At 40.5% G+C, this 23493-nt stretch overlaps 1 protein-coding gene across 3 annotated transcripts in view; it reads right to left on the bottom strand.

Annotated features, from left to right (window-relative positions):
• Positions 1-22679, bottom strand: part of tet2 (tet methylcytosine dioxygenase 2) — a 77849-nt gene extending 55170 nt beyond the window's left edge. The window contains exons 1-2 of one of the 3 annotated variants that reach the window (XM_062982618.1): positions 22446-22679; positions 9851-9931 (exon numbers count right to left, since the gene is read on the bottom strand). The gene's annotated coding sequence lies outside the window, so the exon portion shown is untranslated. Of the gene's footprint in view, positions 1-146; positions 1889-9850; positions 9932-22445 lie in introns of those variants that run through there. The other 2 variants (XM_062982617.1, XM_062982619.1) reach the window with 2 other exon arrangements.
• Between the last annotated feature and the right edge of the window lie 814 nt (positions 22680-23493).

The following is a 23493-nucleotide window of genomic DNA, read 5'->3' as shown; positions in this document are numbered from 1 at the left end:
GATGCCTGCCACATATGTGGCCGAAACGTTAGGAGAAAAAGCTTCTGGAACATGGCCATACAGCCCGAAAGACTTACAGCAACCTAATCCAATTATCATATTGTATCAACAACAGAACACAGCATTGCTTAGAATAAAAATCTTACCTCCACCCACTCTCCATGAAGCTTCAAGGAAATCTTTAGAAAGCCAACAAAGCATCAACTTTCCAGTTCCAATGGATCTCACTTAAAATCAAGATTCCAGCCAGATGAGCTGATTACATTTTCATATTCCATCTTATAACACTCTTCCAAGTGTTTGCTTCAAGAATGTTTCAGCTGTTTAGCAAGGAGACCACACATTACACAAACCACTGCTTTCACAGTGCAGTTTCCATAGCAACCATCTTATTAAAGCAGCCATCTGCTTTAAATATTAAACTTCACAAGACCATCACGGCAAGCTTTAAAACAATATCACATGTTCATGAAATATTAAAGCAGGAAACAAAGGGCTGCTTAGAAGAACTTCTCCCCTGAATATTTTTAATGTCTGATGAGTTATCCCGAGTTTGTTCTGATTCTTCAGAAAAGGAAGATTATTGTAGAACTACAAAATCTACTGGTTTATTGCTGTTAGAAAGGTGAATATGATTTTATATTCAGAGAACAAAAACCAGAAGATTTTTTTAGCCCACATAGAAACATTTCATTTAAACTATCTCTCTTCACCTCTTCTCAATCTTTTAAGTAGTACATCTTCTAAATATTGTAAAATGAAGTGTTTGAGACAACAGTACACAAGACAAGAGTTTCTTTTGTTTTTTCATCTCCAGCAATGACATATGCTAAATACTTTTAAAGGCATCACACAAAATACCTTTTATTGAAACACCATAGGTTTATGATAGAAATTCCAGCAAAACCTGGAAAAGACTCTCCATCCTGGTTATAATTTGAGTGGGAAATCTGCATGTGTCAATTTGCCTTCAAGTCAACTTATGGCAATCCCATGAATATCATAGGGTTTTCTTAGGCAAAGAATACTCAGAAGTGGTATTTTCAGTTGATATCTCTGAGTTACAGCAACCCTAAGGCCATTTATTATTCATTCATTTACTAGATTTTTATCCCATTCTTCTCACCCCAAAGAGGAATCAGAACAGCTTAGAAGAGGGCAATATTCAATGCCATACAAACAACAGATATAATATACATAAATATAAAACATTGAAAAATCGAAAAATCAAAATCATAACATTACAACATTATATTAATACATTAAAATCAGCTATTAAAACCACACAAATCCAAGGTCACAGTACAGGGGCCATTCCAATTGTATTATGCTTACTTCATTGCCACCAATTGCACTGCCCGTTCTCCAAAGGCTTGAACGCATAGCCTTGTTTTCAGTTTCTTTCTGAAGGTCAGGAGAGAGGGAGCTGATCAAATTTCCCTGAGAAGGGAGTTCCACAGCTGAACGGCCACCACTGAAAAGGCCCTGTCTCGTCCCCACCAACCGCACCTGCGAAGGAGGCAGGCTCGAGAGCAGGGCCTCCCCGGCAGATCTTCATGCTCTCACCGGTTCATAGGGAAAGATACATTTGGACAGGTATGTTGGATCGGAACCTTGTTAGGGCTTTATAGACCAAAGGCAGCACTTTGAATTGTGCTTGGTAGCAAACTGGTAGTCAATGGAGCTGACACAAGGGGAGGGGGTGTACACTCCCTGCTGTACATCGTTCCAGCAAGTAATCTGGCTGCTGCCCATTGGACTATTTGAAGCTTCTGAACAATCTTCAAAGGCAATCACACACAGAGCACGTTGCAGTAGTCTATTCAAGATGTGACAAGAGCATGGACTATCATGGCCAAGTCTGACTTCCCAAGGTATGGGCAGAACTAGCCCACAAGTTTTAATTGTGCAAAAGCGCCCCTGGCCACCGCTGAAACCTGGGGTTTCAGGCTCAGCAAGGGGTTCAGGAGCATTCCCAAACTGCGAACCTGTGTCTTCAGGGGGAGTGTAACCCCATCCAGCACAAGATGTAACCCTATACCCTGTTCAGCCTTCCGACTGACCAAGAGTACCTCTGTCTTGTCTGGACTCAATTTCAATTTGTTCGCTCTCATCCAGATCATCACAGCCACCAAGCACCGGTTCAGGAGCCTCCTTAGTAGCAGGTGGAAAGGAGTGATAGAGTTGGACATCATCTGCGTATAGATGGCATCAAACTCCAAAACTCTGGATGATCTCCCCCAACGGCTTCATGTAGACATTAAACATCATGGGGGACAATATTGAACCCTGTGGGACCCCACAAAAAGCAACTCTTTGTTCAGAGGGGGGTTCCTTTAACTTCTGAGAGTGTATCTACAATGTAGAATTAATGCAGTTTGATTCATGTTAACTGACATGGCTCAATGCTATGGAATCATAGGAGTTGTAGATTGGTGAGGCATGAGCACTATTTGGCAGAGAAGGCTACAGACTTTGTTAAATGACAACTCCCAGGATTACATAGCATGGAGCCATGGCAATTAAAGTGGTGTGACTCTGTATTCATTCTATAGTGTAGACTCACCCTGAAGCTGAGTGTGACTTGCCTAAGGTCACCCAGTAGGTTTCCATGTCCTTCCTCTTAAACAGCCAACGACACCAGGTATTTGTTGGCTATCTCTCATCCAAATATTAACCAAAGCCAATTATGCTTAGATTCCAAGATCAATGATCCTCTGGTTAGTGATGAACTATCAGTGCTATTCTGGAAGGCACTATTGGGAACTTGAATCCAACAACTTCAGAAGGGTTTGAAAAAGCAAGAAATCCAGAGCTTTTACTGCTTTATACTGTAAACGGATATTCCAATTCAAATAGCAGATAGCTTACAAAGTGTTACCAAGTGTTTTGTTTCAGTAGCATCCAGTACAGGCAAGTTCCTATGGCTTTTTTTATTTTATTATCTAAAATGTTCCCTTTCCTCAGATGTATCATCAAACCCATCTTCTGATAGTTCATGAGGCTTTCTGCCCTGACCCTCAGAAAGTAGTGGCATAAGCAAAAAGCACTACTCTGCCCCCAGAACTTTGATCAAAGTCCAGCAAAGGGATACCCTTTTGAAATTTGCCTTCCTTTCTTTGAAATAAGGTTATCTCTACAGATATTCTTTTTCAGGGAGTCATACACACAGCTTCTTAAGGACTAATCCAAAATGTTCAAGCTGTAGAGAACTTCAGAAAGAAGAGGTTTAGAGCATAGACTGCTCTGTTGCAAAAGAGAAGCTCAAAGCAAATATCTGTTTGAGGCATGGGTGCTTTTGCTTATAGTAAAAGCAATTCAAAGGTCCACATGTACTAAAGGGGATAGCTGTGCCATCCTACCATGCCTTGATACATTTCCAAGCAATACTTGTCTACAGTTTTATATCAGAGCAGTGTCCTCAACACCTTAAGATCCATTTCTGTTAAAGGAATAGGTAGGAATCCATCCAGCTTTAGGTGTGGCTTTTTGCTAAACCTGCTGGACAGGATTTCTTTTTCTTTTCACTGTTTAGACGACAGGCCCATGACAGCGTCTGTATTTATTCTGAGATAGTAATCTAAACTGACACAGAGAACTGGCCTATCTGGAGAAAGCAGCAAAGCTAAACTGCTCCTTATAATTTCCTATCATTTCTCTCACATCCTGTTCTTCAAAAATTAAACTTGTAGAATTAAACTCTTTTAATACTCTCCAAATGGTATTATGGAAGATGAGAGCAGAGGAGATTATCCCCATAAGCATTCACTCTTTGGTATCTGCATTTGAAATATGAGACATTCACAACATTCAACTGCAGATGAGGGCTCCTCTGAAAGACTGCTCCCGCGTTCATGTGGATGAACAACACACATGCAAAAGAAGAAACCATCCCTATTCTTTCTGATATGCTGTTTTTCCACATGCAGGAAACTTTTTCCATGGAGAAATCTCCAAACTTCCAAATTCCTCCATTCCATATAGTCTCAAATTCTGAAATCCATGTGTTGTCTAATCAAGTAACTGAAATGGGAATAAGGTCTAGATCAGTGGTTTTCAACCCGGGGTCCCCAGATGTTTTTGGCCTTCAACTTCTAGAAATCTTAACAGATGTTAAACTGGCCTGGATTTCTGGGAGTTGTGGGCCAAAAACATCTGGGGACCCCAGACTGAGAACCACTGGTCTAGATGTGTAATGCAAATGCATAATTTTTCCAAAATATTTTATATTACACATAAATATTATATTATAATATTTTATATTACTACACACCTTGATAGATCTTTTAAAGAGATGTAAACTTGGTGGAATTCTTGAGGGTCTGAATAAAAGTTTGGAAAAGTCACTTTTTTTGAACAACTCTCAGAAATCCCAGGGGTTCTGGGTGCTGTCATCCAAAACAAGTTGTCCAACCTCTGCTCTAGAAGATGTCCTTTCAGACAACCTTGCTACATTACTTGTAACCATGAGCCAACACAAGATAAAAGAGCATAAAGGACTTTCATTTAAACCAAATTGAGTCCTGGTACTTTCAGAAATATGATGGCACTTCATATGGATTAAAACTAAAACTAAAGCCTTGTCTTTTAAAAATATGTTGTCTTTGAGTATACATCTCAGGAGTTTGGTCACATGCTGAACTTCTGCTCAGAAGTTAAATGAGGCTTACTCTCAAGCAAAGGATTGCAACCTCAACTGTTTCTGCTTCTTGTTTATTTGTTGAAGCTTTTTGATACATATAACATCCATTAAAAATGTCACAACTGCTTCAAACAAATTTATTACTGTGTAAGGGACTGAACTTGTACCATTCCTCCAAACTAGGCCTTAAAAGGCCACCAGATGACTGTGTCTGTAATGATTTAAAACAACATTTTAAAAAGCATTTTGTGCTTATAAAGGACTTGTATGGAGCTGTGCAGTTTTTTAAAATGAGTTAAACACAATGAAGTGGCAAAGATTAATTTGCCACTGGTTATTTGATACCTATGAAGCAACAACCAAAACAAGCAAGCAGCCAACCCAATTTTAGCAGATGAATTAATATTGCCAGCACAGATTCTGTTCCAAGGTTTACATAAATTTAGATACCCTGACCTTAACAAATCGGCGGGGAGACAATGATATGACAATTTTTACTAAGCTGTAGAGCTTGAGTTACTGAAATGTATGCAATATGTCAAGGGCATTTCAGGCTGTGGATTTTTCAAATATTTTGTTCTTGGAGTTCTCCAAACTTCTGATAGCACAGGTCCCATTGTGTAGTTGAAGGCTTTTACAGCCGGAAGCACTGTGTTGCTGTGAGTTTTCTGGGCTGTATGGCCATATTCCAGAAGCATTCTCTCCTGATGTTTTGCCTGCATCTATGGCAAGCACCCATTGTTTGAAAATATTTGAAAAATCCTTCCATAATGTGTAAGAAAGAAAGGTCACTGGTTTCTCATTACTTCATATTCTAAAATAACTACGCTAAAAAGGATATGGCAGAACTGACCATACACAGAGAGCCAACATATTGACTTCTGTTTTTGAGAATGCCTTGTTTTAACCATGACTACTTTAGTAATGGGCAAATGTCCAGTGAATTGTGTTAATTTTCCTCTTTTCTGCAGCAGTGGGCTTTTAGCTCTTGCTTAACAGGTAACCTTCTTTTTGGTCAGTATTTATTAATCTTAATACATAAGTGAGTAATATTATACAATTCAGTTGTTTCATGCCTGCAAGTCTCCAGGTGTTGTTGAATTACAAATTTCATAATTCTACAACAAAAAAAGTTTTTAATCATTTGCAGGAATTCCATCTACATATTGTTTAAAATAAGAATCACAATATATTTAAGAAGGGAAAATTTTTTATCCTGTTATAAATTAGGCATGTGCAACTAATACTCCTACCTTTCTAGCATTGTCATGGCATGTATGCAAGCATAATATATGGCAAACTGGTTGGCATAATTTTAAAAGGTTCAACATGTTCTCACATAATTGACAACATATTTAATACTATGTCATTGCCATTGTGGCATCTGATAACCACGGCTGATCTTGCACAAAGATAAATCACGCTGCATGCAAGAAAACTAGCCGCATATGAAAACTTTTGGATATATCTACAGTGCAGAATTAATGCAGCTTGACACCAAACTTTAACTGCCATTGCTCAATGATATGGAATCATAGAATAATAGAGTCGAAAGAGACCACATGGGCCATCTAGTCCAACCCCCTGCCATGTAGGAAAGCACAACCAAAGCACCCTTGACAGATGGAGCAAGTCATGGGAGTTGTAATTTTATACAGTATTCAGTCTTCTCTGCTCAAGAGTGCTGGTGCCTCACCAAACTACAACTTCCATGATTCCAAAGTATTGATCCATGGCAGTTACAGTGGTGTCAAACTGCATTAATTCTACACTATAGCTGCATCCAGCCCATAACTTGCGTCAGCAGTTACATTTTATATGTGTAATCTTTGGAGGAATGTCCTTTGTGCTGCCTGTCACAAACATCCTTAATTTCCAAAATGCAATTTTAAAATTCAAGAATACAAGAAAATCCTTCTAGAAGAATATATGTTTCAACACTGTTCCCTCTTATGTACCTTCTGAAAATATTCAATCATTAAAATATAGGAAGCTAATAGTGCTTAGAACTTGCCATTAGAGTTATTATATTAAAACGCTCCTGAAACATCTTCTCATTTTAATGAATGACTGCAAGAGGAAAGTCGTGTCCTTAGATACTCGATGTGCTTTTTCCTAGACAGCGTGTGCGTATTTCCCCTGCCGAACTGCTTCACTGAGTCTACGCCAACATCCGGGATCCAGGTCACTTTAGTTAGCCTGCTACAGCACTTGCTGTTACATAACTGCTCTCAGGAATTCTGGGATCATGTTTGTAAACACTACAGCCATGTGCGCGAAGCCACGTTGCGAGCCATCAGCATGGCTTGGAACTCCCGCTTTGGAGGTAAAACCTGGTACTCAGATATTTATCCTTCCAATTTATCCTCGCCGCATAAGACCAGCACGTTCCAATCTATTTCGGCTTAGAAAGCTTCCTCACCATGGCCGACAGCAACAAACAATTAACACTGCTGGGTATTTACTTTCTTAAAAATTGACATTTTATTTCTTCTCCCAAAGAGCACTGGAGTTCAAGGCAAGCAAGCTCTCCTGAATCCAGAACCCATGCTTTAATGCTAATGCCCATTGTTTTAATAAGTACAATAGACAGTATTGAAGAGAAACAATAGAAAACACAAGGATAGCAAGGACGTGGACATTATTTAGCATCACAAAACCAGTGACACAGGAACAAACGCTTGATGTTTGTTCAAATATTTATTTCTGACTTTAAAAAGCAGCCTAATAGAGCTGATATATGAAAGTACATATACACAACCACCTCAGTTCCTTTTAAATACAATGAAACAGCACAACTCAAGAGGTCTATTGTAGTTTTCTTTCAGACATAATATGTTTCTCAGGTGTTCTGTCAATCTTTAAAGGTAAATTAATTTAGTGGTAAATATTTATCCAAGAAGTGCAGCAAGGCAGAAATCCTAATTGTAAAAAAATACATTATTACCTTCCTTTGTGGAATTATTGACATTTTATTAGACATTTGAATCAAGTACAGGTGGCCTCATTTTTTTCTAAGCAATATATACACCCACTTCTGATTTATAATTTCTATTTATAATTTATAATTTCTATATCCAAACTTTCATTAGATACTGACATTTTCTGTGTGTTAATTTGCTCTCTCACGCAAGCATGTCCATGATATACTATGAATTATAATCAGTGTGATACTTTTTCTTTGTTTAAAAAACAGCTTCATTCCCCTGCCAATCCCTTTGAAATGCAGCTGTGGACCTCATTTACTTTTGACCTTTACTATAAGAGCCAAGAATAGGTTGGAGTTAAAATGTTACTAAGCCTTGCTGAGCTTGCATTTCTTCAGATCACTTAAGCCAAAAATAATAAGGAAAATACACAGTTCCCACCCGAAATCAAAACAAAAGGAGAACCTTGGAAAATACAAGCTCTTTCTGAAGGCTACAATGTTTCCCTTTTGCAACAAAAGACAAGGGATTCTTAAAACTGTATGCAAGCAGTCCCCTACAATTTTAAAACAAAGTAATTATTAAGACTATTAGTTTTCTGTTCATTTGGGAGAGGAGAAAAGGCACAAGTAACAAGGTAGAACTAGAAAAGCAAACATGCCAAGGATTGCAACTCATAAGTCTTTACACACACACATGCACTATGCACACATATTAATACAAGAGGGAGCAACAATGTGGTAGCTGTGTGTTGGCTGAGGCATAAATGCTCTGGAAGTGCAACATGAAATGTATATGGCAAATTGAGTCAAGGTTATTACCATCTGTGACTTTCCATTTTAGCCTGTGACAGCATGCTCCTTTCTAAAATAACTTGCAGTAGCCTGATCAGTTTTCTAAACATCTCAGCCAGCAAAATTCACATTTAACTTCAAGAAAAATAAGAAAGTCACTGTGACAGTGACAAGTCTACTAAATCTGGAAAAAGGTGAAATGTTTAGGCCACAGTTCTCCAGAGCCAAACCATCCCAACACCCGTTTCTTCATTGGGTTTTATGCAGCTTAACTATCTACAGGATTGCAGCCTCCTTTTCACGCCGTTTAGATTGCTCAAAACTGTAGAATCTAAAAGCAGAGAACACACCCACCATGACTTGCATGCGTTTGTAACTGCTTACAGACTCTCTAGTTGCCTTTTTGGCAAGCACGGACTAAATTATACTCCCTATGGCATACAAACTCTTAGTTTACACTGCCCAATTCCAGTTCTTCCTTGAGCGTGGAGTTTCTATTTTCGGTTCACCACAGATGACCTTGTTGGAAGCTACAGAAATCAAAGTCATCAAAACAAAAGGAGATTTTTTGAAAGAGAAGACCAAAAAAGAAAGGAAAAAAGAACTCTTGGAATACTCTAACTAGCTAGTAATAAGGAAATAGTGGCTGTGGGCAATAGTAAAATATGGAGTGGAAACATAGACCGCGATGAACTAGCGCTGCTGACTTGTGAAATGCTGCACCCGCTTGTTATGCAACAACTCTTGGGCATTCTGGGAGGTGTTTGTAAACAGTGCGGCCATGTGCGCAACGTCCACGTGGGAGCTTGACTGGCTGGATCTGTGGAAATGCTGAATGGAGTAAAGGCGACCGGCAATAAAGTGAAAGCACCTTGCAACTACTAATCTCTCCGTCTGACTAGAAAGGTCAATGTTGCAAACTGTGTGTACATTCTATCACTATAATAGACCTTTTCTATAGTAATTAATTCTTCCTAGGTTCCAAACATACACCCAATGTCAGACAGTATTCAAGAAATCACAATTAAGTATATTATTGATATACTTTGAATATAAACTGCTGGAGTATCTAATAAAAGCACACACACATAGAAAAAAGAAGCAAGAAAATTCAAGCATTGTCCTTCTACGAGAACATGAAGAGGTAGTTGAAATGACACGATTAATCTATTCCCCACAATATTAATTTCTAAGCAAGTTATTTTAACTACAGTGGTGATCTTACTTCTAACTATACAGATGGCAGCATTTACACCCAACCCGTATGAAAATGTTCACCTATATACAGTACATTATTTCAATTCTCTCCTCTAAGAAATGGACTTGCCATAAAAAACTTCACATATTACACTTGGATACAAATTCATTCTAACAAGACAAAAAAAAAAGAAACATAAATTGCCAAATAAGGCTGATGAATTTACATGACCTTCCAACATATAAGCAACATACAGTGACTATCTCGTGCATTTGTATAGGATCGCTACCTGTTTCTGTTTGTTTCATTCATATGGCCCCGTTTTCAGTTTTGTGCACGACTTCCAAAAATGAGCTTTCTTGTCCCGCATCTGAAAAAAATGAATATTTTTGTCCCATTGGTGGCAATGGGTGGGCTTCCCACAGTCTCCATCCACTCAGTTTCAGGGCTGTTGGCATTTCCATACTTTGCACCACTGCTGAGGTCTAGGGGCAGACCTATAGTGGGATCTTTGGTGCAGGGCTGGTGCAGGGCTTGCCCTCCACTGCGTTTGCAGGCTCAAAGGCCCTGGCAGGTGCTTGCAAAGCAAGGCCCCCAACAAACGTGATGGAGGGCAAGCCCCATGCCAGCCCTGTGCCAAGGATCCCACCGTGGATCCACCCCTAGACATCAGCAGTGGTGCAAGGTAAGCACAATCCCTCTCCTCTCCTCCATAACTATAATTCCAAAAAACAGGCTTGGAGTTGGTACCCGCTCCTGCTTACTTTTGTGTCGAGTTTATTTTCGTACCAGGAGTGGCCTTCTTGTTTCGTGCCTCAAAAGGAACGAAATAAATGAAATAAACGGATGAAACGGGAAAAACGAATTTCGCACATATGACTACTAGAGATGCAAAATCCGATCTAATTAATTAAAAGCATGAGTACCTCAAAGTAATTTGTATCTAAGTTTCAGAACACAAAACTCAGTCAAAGAAACTAGAGTGCCTCATTTTTTGAAGTGACATGACACACCTTATTTCCCTTACTGTTATTTTTAATTTTAGTTACTCCATAGAGCAAAGATTCTTGACAGAGGCATGAAGAAATACTGGCACTGACACAAAAATGCAGGCTTTAATGAGCTTATCTTTTAAAAAAAGAACCTGGTGCTTTTCTGACTGAATCTTGTGTGATTAAAAAGCAAAGGTCTACAACAGCCTTCCCTTTAAAATGTGCAATATTTTGGATTATTCAATGAAATATTTTTAAAAGTTCAAGAGCTAAAATGGAAATTTAGTTTTAAGACATAAGGGCTGTTCACTTGATACCAAAGATCTGGAATAACTAAAATATTTTAGAAAATTAACAAAAGTCCACTTCTGATTGTTAAATAATTAACAAATCAATGCCAATAATGCAGTTACTCGGAACAAAGTCTTATTTATCTCAATGCTGCTTATTTACAAGTACAGTACTTAGGTACAGAATTATAACCCTAGGCATTAACCCATAGACACCAGCAATAAAGTGCCTGTGGGTTAATGCATAGTACCTACAGAAATAAGAGTGTAATGGTACCCACATACTTTGGAGTAAGCAGCTTAAACTTTATTAGGGATCTACAGACATCTGTAATATGATGCCTATGGGTAATATACAAAATGTTGAAGTCAGTTCTGGATTATGTCTTGTTGTGGATAGTCCAATTTTCAACAGGCTCCTCAGTCCATTAAAACCCTTCATAACTCAACTGAACAATTATAGTCTTACAGCACTTCAACTTGTTGGTTTTCTTTAATCATAAATGTAGCTGTGGTGGGTTAAAACCTTGTGCCAGATGAAACGCTAATCTGAAGGTTGGTGGTTTGAATCCACGAAATGGAGTGAACTCCCATCTGTCAGCTATTAGCTCACATCTGGGCATCCCCTGAGCAATGCCTCTGTAGATGGCCAATTCTTTCACATCAGAAGCGACTTGCAGTATGTTCTCAAGTTATTTCTGACACGATTAAAAAATCATTATAGACCAGGCATGGGCAAACTTTGGCCCTCCAGGTGTTTTGGACTTCAACTCCCACAATTCCAACTTTGTGGGAGTTGGAGTCCAAAAACACCTGGAGGGCCAAAGTTTGCCCATGCCTGTTATAGACTCTTTGCATCAAACAAGCCAAAATGCCAGCTACTACTTATCTAATCTACAACATCCTCCCATCATCCAAATATATGAGCAAATTTTGCACATGTATAACAGTAACTTAAAAAAAAGCTAGCAATAGTAGCTCCAAGTCAAAATACCGATAATATTTGATCTCTCTTCTGCTGTTTCACTTAGACTCAAACATCTATCATTATTGAGGAAGTGGATGGTTAGAGGTGGTCTAAATGCAACTATTTGCCCCTTTGAAATTCAGAGCTGAGAAGCAAGACTCAGCTTATTTGAAAATTATATAAAAATAATAGAGCTCAAATGTACTATAGCATTTTTCCTATAATTTTATTATTGAGAACTTTTTTTCTACATAAAGCTATTGGCCATCTCTCAAGCATGCTTGACACTACACTCCTCTCTAAAGAGCCATGAACACCTGGATGCTCTCTTATCACTCTGATCTCTTGCTGGAGTATAAATGCTAACACTCCAAACACCCCTGTTTATTTATGGTGGTTGGTGCCCAATGAAGAATGCTGTTATGTGATATTGCAGCTGCTTCAAACAACAAAGCTATCAGGTAGAAAATATACATCAAAATTAATTTTATTTTATTGATAAGCATACATCACTTTGAATATTTTTAGGACAGTTGTCAGTACTTTTATTAACAAGATGAGCATCAAGGCCTACATCTACCAATATGAATACAGTATTTCACAGCAAAACCATGAAATTCTCCCCCAAAACCCTACTTGGGCAAAAAGCAACCTCAGGTAAATACTTTAAGGATGGTGACAACCAAAACCTAAACAGAGGTTTTATGATCACACAAGGTAATTAATGCATATTCAATTTTGAATGCAGATGACAATTAAAAATGCTAATGGTTGCAGTGTTGTATGTTTTCAAGTCATTTCCGAGTTATAGTGACCCTACAGCAAACCTATAACATTAATGCTGGCTTCCCAGTGACAACAGACTCTTGCCCACCCTGGACTCTCCACAGATATATATTTTTTTCCTTTCCTTGCCTAGTTTATCCATGCCTCACAGCCTCTGAGGATGCCTGCCATAGATGTGGGCGAAACGTCAGGAGAGAATACTTCTGGAACATGGCCACACAGCCCGAAAGACATACAACAACCGTGTGATTCCGGCCATGAAAGCCTTCAACAACAAACCTATAATAGATTTTCTTGGCAAGGTTTGTTCAGCAGAGGTTTGCCTTTGCCTTCTTCTGAGGCTGAGAGAATGCAACTTGCCCAAAATCACCCTGCGGTTGAAGATTCAAACCCTTGTCTTCCAGGGTTACAGTCCAATTTCAAACCACTGCACCATACTGGCTCTCAATATAATGCATTATGTATTAAAATGGTAATTAGAAGCAACAGCCCTAACCAGTTAGTCCTAAATATATTTCACATGGATATATTCTACATAGGTCAGCTAAAACAGATTGCTTTTACCTGCAGTTGAGATGAAAATTACAATGAAGCCATGACAGAGGAGTACAAATCCCTCTTTATTTTCTCTCCAGAGTGATGTTTCATCTCTGATTCAGACTGCAGTCAGTTTTTTATGATTCATAATGCATCCCACTGCGTTTCAAAACCAGCAGATCAAGCAAATAGCCTTTCCAGATGATGTCACAACACTCAGAATTGGCAAAATGCTTTCACAGCAATCAGAAAGCAGAACTAAATCAATACTTTTATCTTGTGGCAAAATATAACTGGTGGTTGTGATACTAGAACTGATTTTGGGATACCTACAGATTCTTTTTAGAAACTTGTCATCTTGGAAAGGATTCAAAAGTAGCTAAGGGGCAGAAAGAAAGAAAAAACAGACAAGCCAAATGGAGATGGTTTCCAATTTGCAATAACATTTATCAGTAGTAGCATGGATCACTGTTTAAGATTATGCTGCAGCAAATCTCACCTTGGTGTGAGAATCCTGTGGCTTTTTAGATGCAGTTGCAATGAAAGCCCCAGAACAAGTAGACAACATAGATCATGATGAAGATTTAATATCAACTGCAGGGACACATGCTTCCTATCATAATCTAATCCATCTCTGATTAAATATATTACTCATGTGTGGCAGGATGTTGGACTGGGTGGCTCTTGTGGTCTCTTTCAACTTTGGGCCCTTCCAGACAGGCCCTATATCCCAGGATCTGATTCCAGGTTTTCTGCTTTAAACTGGATTATATGAGTTTTATTTATTTATTTCCAACATTTATACCCCGCCCTTCTCACCCGAAGGGACTCAGGGTGAATTCACACTGCCAGATAATCTGGAATAAACAGAAAACCTGGGATATAGGGCCTGCCTGGAAGGGTCCTCTATGATTCCATGATAGTTCAACAAATGCCTTTGAGAATTCTGCAAGAAAGATGTGCTAGAAGCAGCTTTCCTTTCTTATTGCCTTCAGCATTTAGTAGTCAATGAGACTACTTACAGACATATTAAATTAGCCTGGGTATTACCTTTTGAAGGAAGATTAATTCATGGGAGATAAGTTATATATTTCAGAAGAAGAAACTGGCAAAACCATCTCTGTGTTATCCTTGCCTAAGAAAACCCTTGAAATTCATGGGGCCCCTATTAGTCAACAGATGAACTGAAGGAACAAATACATACATCAAATTCCAGGCCGTTATGTTCACAATGCACACTACACATGGAGGTGTGATGGAATTCCATGGAGAAGCTTTAAAAGGGCATTTACAAGCTCAGAACTCCTTGAAGGATGGGTGGCGTAATAAATTTTAAAAATCTCCTATGTTAATGATACCACAAACCTGCTGGTGTGGAAGTTTCCCTGAGCATAGAAATGTATAGACTGGGAGTGGCTTGGGACCTTCAGTATGCTGCCAGAAATTGAAGTTGCAACAGTGGTGCCTTAGGCCTTTTATTAATTCTGCTTGGTGACACAGCCATACAACTGGAACTGGCGACTCTTGATAACCTCCGTTTGAAATAGAAAAAAAGTCAACATTAAGTATTTAGTAATTTTAACTAGAGCACAAGTCTACCTTTTCCTAGATATAGGTCACTGGAACAACAAGAGTTTCTTATAATCTTCCACGAGCATGCCAGGATGTTAATCATTGGCTATATTGGTTAGGGAAGTTGGTCTCTACAGTCCAACAATTTATGAAAAGCCATACTTTGTCCACTCCAATCTTATGGCTAAGATGGTTCTGGTTCATGATGTGTCTAGTAACCATCAGAAAAATGAAGGGACTATACAGTAGATAATTATTTTCAGTGACTGCTTCTCAGCTGCAGAATTATGCCACCCAAAGACACACCAAGACTAAAGCAGCATCCAGAAGCGGCAGAATTTGTCTTTATTACATCTAGTTATTGTAGTCCATCGATAGTAGAATTTGGAATATTGCTTTAGTCACTATATTCATACTGCTAAGTAATTTTTAGGGATATTGTAGTCTGGTGTTTTTAAAGATATCTCAGTGACAAGACATTTTGATCAATATTGCCAGAGTCTGGCAATATATTTGTGTCCACTGACCACATCTGCTTTTTAAATATTTCTTAGAAGCTCAACACAGACTACAATTTGACAGAACACAGACCAGCACTTCTTTATAGGCTACCACCTGGAGTAGTACTGGCAAAAGTTGCAAATCCATGAAGAACAATATACATACAAACATACAGTTCTCCTTTAGAACTATTTCTGATTAGTTAGAATTAATCTTTACTATGATCTTGATTATGATATTCTGAATATTTATAATATTCACATAAAGGACATTTGAGGAGGGATAAACTTTGAAAAGATTTTCTTTCCTTGTTTTATCTATTCTATATAGCTACATCGATATATAATCATAAAAGACAATGTTTGTATGTGTGTACATTTGGGGGGCAGCAATGTATTTTTCTGGCTGGGGCTCTGATTTCCATGGACCACTGCAACCCCCACGAATGACAGACTTGGACCAAACTTGGGACACAGACACCCCCCCCCCCCCCCCCGGTGCTACATTTCATATCTTGGTGAGGTTAGGGGAGAATGGACCCTGTTTGCAATACCTTCATCTACATTCAGGGACTACTGTGAATCCCATCATAGCATCAAAAAACAAACAATGCCTTTTTCAAATAACCCAGGCATCACTGGGTACCCAAGCTAGCAAAAAATAAGAATGTCCAGTACAATACATTCCCATCAACAGTTTATTCTTACTAGAGTTTACCAAGAATAAGTCACCATCATTGTTAGAATTATACTTGGGCTATGGACAATGAGAGCCCCTGATGGTACTGTGAGTTAAACTGCTGAGCTGCTGAACTTGCTGACCGTGGATTCGAACCGCGGTCAGCGGTTCGAATCCGGGGAGTGGGGTGAGATCCTACTGTTAGCCCCAAGTAACAGGGCTCCATGCAGTCATACCAGCCACATGACCTTGGAAGTGTATACAGACAACGCCGGCTCTTTGGCTTAGAAATGAAGATGAGCACCAACTCCCAGAGTCGGACACGGATAGACTTAATGTCGGGGGAAACCTTTACCTTTACCTATGGGCAATGAAATTATTTTTCAAAATTTCAGCATTAATTCTGTCAGTATGCACAGCAAATGTTCCATGGGATTTCAAGATAATTTGTAACCATTCTCCAAGAGACATTCCCCAAGGTAGGAAGCAGAAAAAAATGAAGGGAATTCCTGCCTCAATGACATATCTAGCATACACTATAGCCTACAGAACAGGTGGACAAGGTCCAGCCCTCCAGGTGGTTGGACTGAAACTTCTGGACTGATTGATGAATGCTGGGAGCTAGGGTCAAATGACATCTAGAAGGCCAGTGTTCATTTACCCCTGGCCTCATGCAAGGAGGCACAATCCTTTTCAAGCTGTGCTTCTTCAGCTTATATGAGGAATCAACCATTCCCACACCTCAGTATGCCATGAACTGCTATTCTATTTGCACCCATTGGCTAGAATTGTTTCTTTCTCCTCTCAAAGCTTTCTAGAACAGTGCTTCTCAAACTGTGCTCCTCTAGGTGTTTTGGACTTCTGCTCCCAGAAACCCCAGCCAGCTTACCGGCAGTTAGGAATTGTAGGAGCTGAAGTCCAAATCATCTGGAGGAGCACAGTTTGGTTTGAGAAACCCTGCTCCAGAGACTGGTAGCCAGTAGATCAGGGACCCACTCCCTTGTTTGAATATTAATACTTCAAAGAACAGGATCACAACTCAAAAGTCATACACAGATCACAGATGCCTGCATGCATAAACCTACTAATTAAAATGGCATATTTACTCTTCACCAGGCCTCTCTCTTACTTCCCCACCAACTTCAACTATTGCCATGAGGTCAGTGTTTCTTCACAATTACTAATCACAAGCAAAAAGATATCTCAGCACAGATCATTGGAGGAGGAGGGCCTCACCACACCTCCAGTGATTCATTACTATCAGCAGGATTGCTCATGGAAGGTAGATGATTTCACAACTTCTAAAATTCAGTGAGCTTGATGGATGTTGATGTCTCAGTGCCGCTAAAAGTTATGTTAGAACATCCTTTTAAACCCAGCTTGCTGTGAGAAGACATCTGGCATATCCAACCAGCACAGATTTTGAACTCCTGCCCTGGAGATACTGAAATTAATACAGTAATTGTATACACCGTTTTGTTTGGAATGTGCAAATATTACTGGTTAGAATGTACATGTGTATTTCTCTTTAAAAGTTGTACAAGTTCTACCACTACGCTCTCGGGTAGTGAATTCTACAATTTACTTATGTGATGCCTGTGATAGTATTTTCTTTAATCTGTCCTTAATCTTCCCTCCATTTAGTATCTTGCATATACTTATTGCAAAATATGCCCCATTATACACAGTAGGATTTACTTGTAGATATTACCCTCTCATTGCAGTCAGATTGCATAGTCAGATGTTAAGTTAGACTATATATGCTTATGTAGATCAGTGAGTCTCACTTTTTATTAGATATGTACAGTTCATATAAATACAGTGGGTTATTCCAAGTGCACTAGGATCCTTGTTGTTATCTGCCTTCAAATAATCTGACTTATTGTGACCCTATCACAGAGTTTTCTTGGCCAGATTTGTTTGTGGGGATTGCCTTTGCCTCCCTCCTAAGTTGGGAGACTTTCAAAGGTCACTCACGGAGTTTCTATGGCCAATACATGAATTAACTATTGCATGAAGTGGGGATTCAACCCCTAGAGTCCTAGTCCAACACTCAAACCAGCACACCTTGCTGGTAGTATGTTTATTTAGAAGTCACCTTATTTTCCCATTGTATACCTAAATAAATCTGTCTCCCTTAAATGTTAACTGACCACAATGTAAACCAACATCATAACAAGACAAGAGCAATAAAATCTGGGGCAAAAGCCAATACAACAGCAAAGTCAGTTAAAACAGTGATAAAAGAAACATATCACTCACAACTGAATTTATTATTTTTCCCTTTTCCCGGTATATAGACAAAATGTCAGTGAATAAAAGATTCTGAAATAAATACTAAGGTTTTTTATGTTTAGATAATGTTTTTCATTATTAGTTCTAAAGAGAAAGGCATGAAAGCCTAAACTTTTAACTGCATATATGATGATTTATCACCTAGAAACTGTGTATCACTATGCTTCTAAACACTAACTTTTTGTCTTGAAAATAGTCACACATTTAGATACTTCTGTGGAGTGGTGTGAGCATTCTTAACCCTAAAAGATTACTTGGTTTTATAACACATTGGTAGGTAACTTGTTATCCGCAAGATGCCTTTTGACATTGCACAGTATGCTTGACCAGGGGTCATACCAGCTAGGCTGGAGTCCAGGACTGACCACAGGTTCTCCAAGCCCTGTGTTACAGAATGTGTCATGGGGCATACTTACAGATTGAAGGAAAAGTAAATAACAAACTTTATGAATCAGTGCTAGTTGTTTACTTGATTTCTTATTCGTCAGAAGAGACCCACAATATAGTGCACCTGATCTACATGTAATTATGTGTACCGATCTGTAGCGTAAAACAATAACTGAGAATTCAGGCCCCAAACATATTACACTGAGTCTGAGAATTGTGTAGTCCTCCAGCTGTTGGACTGCAATTCCCACAGCACTCCCCATGAAAAAATCTGAAGTTCAATAACACCTGGAAGGCCAAACATTCTCCAGCCCTGACAGAAGGATACACACTGCTAACAAACCAAATCAATATGCCATTTAGCCATTGATTTAATAATTGGATTGGCCAGAGAATTCAGCAGTTAACTCCAATTGGACTGGCCAGAAAATGTAGGTGCCAGTCAGCAGTTGGCTCTAGTAGGATTGGCCAGAGAATTTAGGTCAGTGAGTGCAAGTTATGCAGGACTAGAACATTTATCCTCAACTAATCTCTGTACAGGTTTTCCAAGTGGAAAGGAAAATCCCTGTTACAGAATCTGTTACTACTCTTACCCCATTATTAGTTTTTGTTTACATTTTCTGGAACACCAGGAGCTCGTAACAAAATATGTATACTCAACTTATGATTATGGAAGAAGGTTAAGGAACAAATAGTATTAAACAAACACCCAAACCCAGAACTCTTTATGCAATAGTTTATACTTGTATTATTAGGTGCCATAATGCAATCTAGGAATGTGTTAAGAAGAGAGTGGAAACAATGTATATTTTTTTCCAGAAAGAGGAGGAACAATGTAACAAATATGAAGTTCTTACAGTTTCACTAAAATATAATCAAGCACAGAGGAATGAATGACTACCAGGCATGGGCAAACTTGGGCCATCCGGGTGTTTTGGACTTCAACTCCCACAATTCCTAACAGCCGGGCATGGGCAAACTTGGGCCGTCAGCGTGTTTTGGACTTCAACTCCCACAATTCCTAACAGCCGGGCATGGGCAAACTTGGGCCATCCGGGTGTTTTGGACTTCAACTCCCACAATTCCTAACAGCCTATCGGCTGTTAGGAATTGTGGGAGTTGAAGTCCAAAACACCTGGACGGCCCAAGTTTGCCCATGCTTGGTAGTCTTTCACAAGTATTAAGAAAGGTTATGTAGCTTAGACACTTGGCCTTAGGGATGAAAAGGGCAATGATTTTCAAGGAAGAATTCCAACAGGTAGTGTTTTTTGGATGGAGGGAGGGCACAGTTTAAGCACACACTGGGTGTGAATGGCTTTGTCTTTTGATCATCCCCATAACTGAAGCCCATTCATGCCGCCTGACCATTAACACCCATCTGCCGAATTTGTTTTACAAATGAGCCCTGTTTTGTAGGCCACATTCTCAGTTAAAAGTGCCATCATGGAATACACACGCAATTACACAAACCAATGTACGAGCCCTCACGACTCCTTCTCACCACTCCTCTCCTCCAGCGTCAGCCTGCCATTAAAATGCAAATACAATGGCCTCATTAGCTGGCAAACAACACCCACTGACCTTCTTTTAACAGAAGGAGAAAGACCTTTATTCGTCTGTCTGCTTTAAATATAATTTCCAACCCACAGCAGCCACCAAAGTCCCTTCCTCTCCACTGCTTGCCATCTCAAGGTGTCAGGTTTTGTATTTATCTGCCCAACGTGGGGGAGGGAGAAGGGAGAGGATTCAAAATGAGATCATTAGAGTGAATGTTTCAATGGAAGCCACCAGCTCCTCCCCCGCTTCGACTCAGTCTCAACACAATCTATCTATTAGCAAAAGGCACACATCTAGGGCCCTTCCACACAGCCACATAACCCAGAATATCAAGGCAGGAAATCCCACAATATCAGCTTTGAAATGGGTTCTCTGAATCCACAGTGCCATAGATTCCAGTTCAAAGCAGATATTGTGGGATTTTCTGCCTTGATATTCTGAGTTATATGGCTGTGTGGAAAGATCCCTAGAATATCAAAGCTGAAAATCCCACAATATCTACTTTAAACTGGGTTATCCGATTCCACACTGCTACACATTCCCCAGACCCCTTCCACACAGCTGAATAAAATCCCATATTATCTGCTTTGAACTGGGATATATGGCAGTGTGGATTTGGATATCCCAGATATTGTGGGATTTTTTGCCCTGATATTCTGGGATATAGGGCTGTGTGGAAGGGCCCTGGGTTACACTGCCATATAGTCCAGTTCAAAGCAGATATTGTGGGATTTCCTGCCTTAATATTCTGGGTTATATGGCTGTGTGGAAGGACCTTTATATAAAACTTGCTCAGATCTCCAAGGGCCCTTCCACACAGTCATATAACTCAGAATATCAAGACAGACAGTGATAATCCCCCCATTCACTCCCCACTGTGGTTAGTTTTGACCAGTAATGGGAGCTTTTATAAAGTCCCCTTTTTTTTCCTCTTGGGGCCCTTTCATACAGCTGAATAAAATCCCACAATATCTGCTTTAAACTGGGTTATCTGAATCCACACTGCTATATATTTCAGTTCAAAGCAGATAACGTGGGGTTTTATTCAGCTGTGTGGAAAGGCCCCAAGAGGAAAAAAAAAGAGGGACTTTCTAAAAGCTCCCATTACTGGTCAAAACTAACCACAGCGGGGGGTGAATGAGGGGATTATCGTTTTGGACGGGAAAACAAAACAAATCTGCATGGGACTGGAACCTAGCCTACAGATGTTGTCTGAAAGGTCCCTAATCGGGCCCAGAAGCAATTAAAAGGACATAAAGAGGAGCTGCTCTCCTCCCTCTCCACCCGCCGCCATGCATTGGGTGCCATAAAGCCATAATCATGGCAACAAAACAATGTAGTAATTATTATCCAGCGTCCTGAGCGGAGAAAGGATGCTGTGGTGCCAGCCCCCTCTCCCATCTTTCCTTTTCTCCCTTTGGTTTCCCTCAAGCCCCCCTGACCTTGGAGTCCTCAAAAACCCCACCACCCGTGCCCCCTTCTCTCTCTCTCTCTCTCTCCCTCCTCCTCTCGGACTGCGCCTGCCTTTGTGTCTGCTTGTCACTCACCTGGACGCCAAATGAGCGCTGATTCATGAAAAGCACAAAGCCAGAAACACAGAAAGATGAGCCCACCCCCACGCAACCCGTCTCTCGAGACAGCAATCTCTCCCTTTGCCCGCGACAGGCACAAAACGATGCCTGCCTTGCCTTGCCTTGCCTTGCCTTCCAAGCAGCTTCTCCAAAAAACTTAAAACACTCAGAGCTCTCCTCTCTGTGGAAATGCACTCTGAAAGTTTGCTCAACTACAGTATTCTATTTTTTTAATACCAAACCCGACTTCCACCCGAAAGGGAAAGAAAAGTGGAGGCACGTGTGGAAAGGAGCAGCAACCCATTTAAAAGGCAGCTGAGGAGGAGGAGGAAGGAGAAGAAAGGGAAGGAAAGAAGGAAAGAAGGAAAGAAGAGGGGCTCAAGGGAGGGCAAAGTTTCCGACGGGGAACTTACTCCTCTTGGGAAGGCAACAACCAGCACCACTGACCAGAAGCAAGTCGGGAAGGAGACCAAGAAGACAAGGAGAGGAAGAAGACAGGAAGAAAGGGGAAAGGAGGCTGATGAAGGGGACTATCCAGAAAGCTATTTGGGAAGAAAGGAAAGATGTCTATTTGTCTGCCATGTTGGAGAAGCAGCTCATCCTCGGCTTCCCCTTGAGTTGCCTGGTGTTTTTTGTTGTGGGGGTGAGAAGTCCAAGGGGGACGCGAAGGCAAAGGGGGAAAAAGGGGGGAGTTTGGGGGAAGGAGAGGGAAAGGGGCAGAAGGGGAAAGAAAGAAAGAAAGCGCTCTGACCTCTGGGCCTGGGCCGCCCTCCTCTTCCTCCTCCTCCCCCGTCCGTCCGTCTGTCCGACGTGCTGGGCTCTGCCTCCTACCCAATCCTAAAGGGCAGCCATCTTGCTTCCTTCTGCTCCTTGACGAAAGCGGCGCGAGCCTTCCCCGCATCAATATTCATAAGGGCCCTTTTGACGTCTGATGCTGCTGCTGCCGCGGCTGCTGCTGCCTCCTCCTCGCTCCCTCGTGCGCGCTCCCGCGGCGGAGGACGTGACTGCCATGCGAACCCGCGCCCAGGCGCACACCGGGAGGGGGGGGGAGGGAGGGGGCGGGCCAAGGGAGCCGAGCTGTCAATCTCCGGCCCTGGCTGAGCAGGGCTCTCCCACACAAAAGGCGGAGGAGCCTTCCCTTCCTCATCTTCATCCTTGTTGTCATCGCGCCCAGGGTCCTCCTGAAAGGGAGGCCTGCTGCCAGCCCTCAGCGCCTTCACAGAACTTGGCCTTGTATGATGAAGCGTCTTCCCCTTCTCCTGATTCAAAGAAGGCACACCAAGGACATGCAGTGACTTCTTGAGACTCATCAATGTACAGTCGAGTCTCACTTATCCAAGCTAAACGGGCCGGCAGAAGCTTAGATAAGCGAATATCACGGATAATAAGGAGGGATTAAGGAAAAGCCTATTAAACATCAAATTAGGTTATGATTTTACAAATTAAGCACCAAAACATCATGTTAGACAACAAATTTGACAGAAAAAGTAGTTCAATACGCAGTAATGTTATGTTGTAATTACTGTATTTACGAATTTAGCACCAAATTATCGTGATGTATTGAAAACATTGACTACAAAAATGCCTTGGATAATCCAGAAACTTGTTTATTTATTTATTTATTTATTTACAGTATTTATATTCCACCCTTCCCACCCCGAAGGGGACTCAGGGTGGATCACATTACACATATAGGCAAATATTCAATGCCTTTTAACATAGAACAAAGACAAACAAACATAGGCTCCGAGCTGGCCTCGAACTCATGACCTCTTGGTCAGAGTGATTCATTGCAGTTA

This window comes from Anolis carolinensis, chromosome 5 (assembly GCF_035594765.1).
Source record: "Anolis carolinensis isolate JA03-04 chromosome 5, rAnoCar3.1.pri, whole genome shotgun sequence".
Lineage (NCBI taxonomy): Eukaryota > Metazoa > Chordata > Lepidosauria > Squamata > Dactyloidae > Anolis > Anolis carolinensis.
The sequence above is the reverse complement of the archived record's forward strand: the minus strand, read 5'-3'. Positions and strand labels throughout refer to the sequence as shown.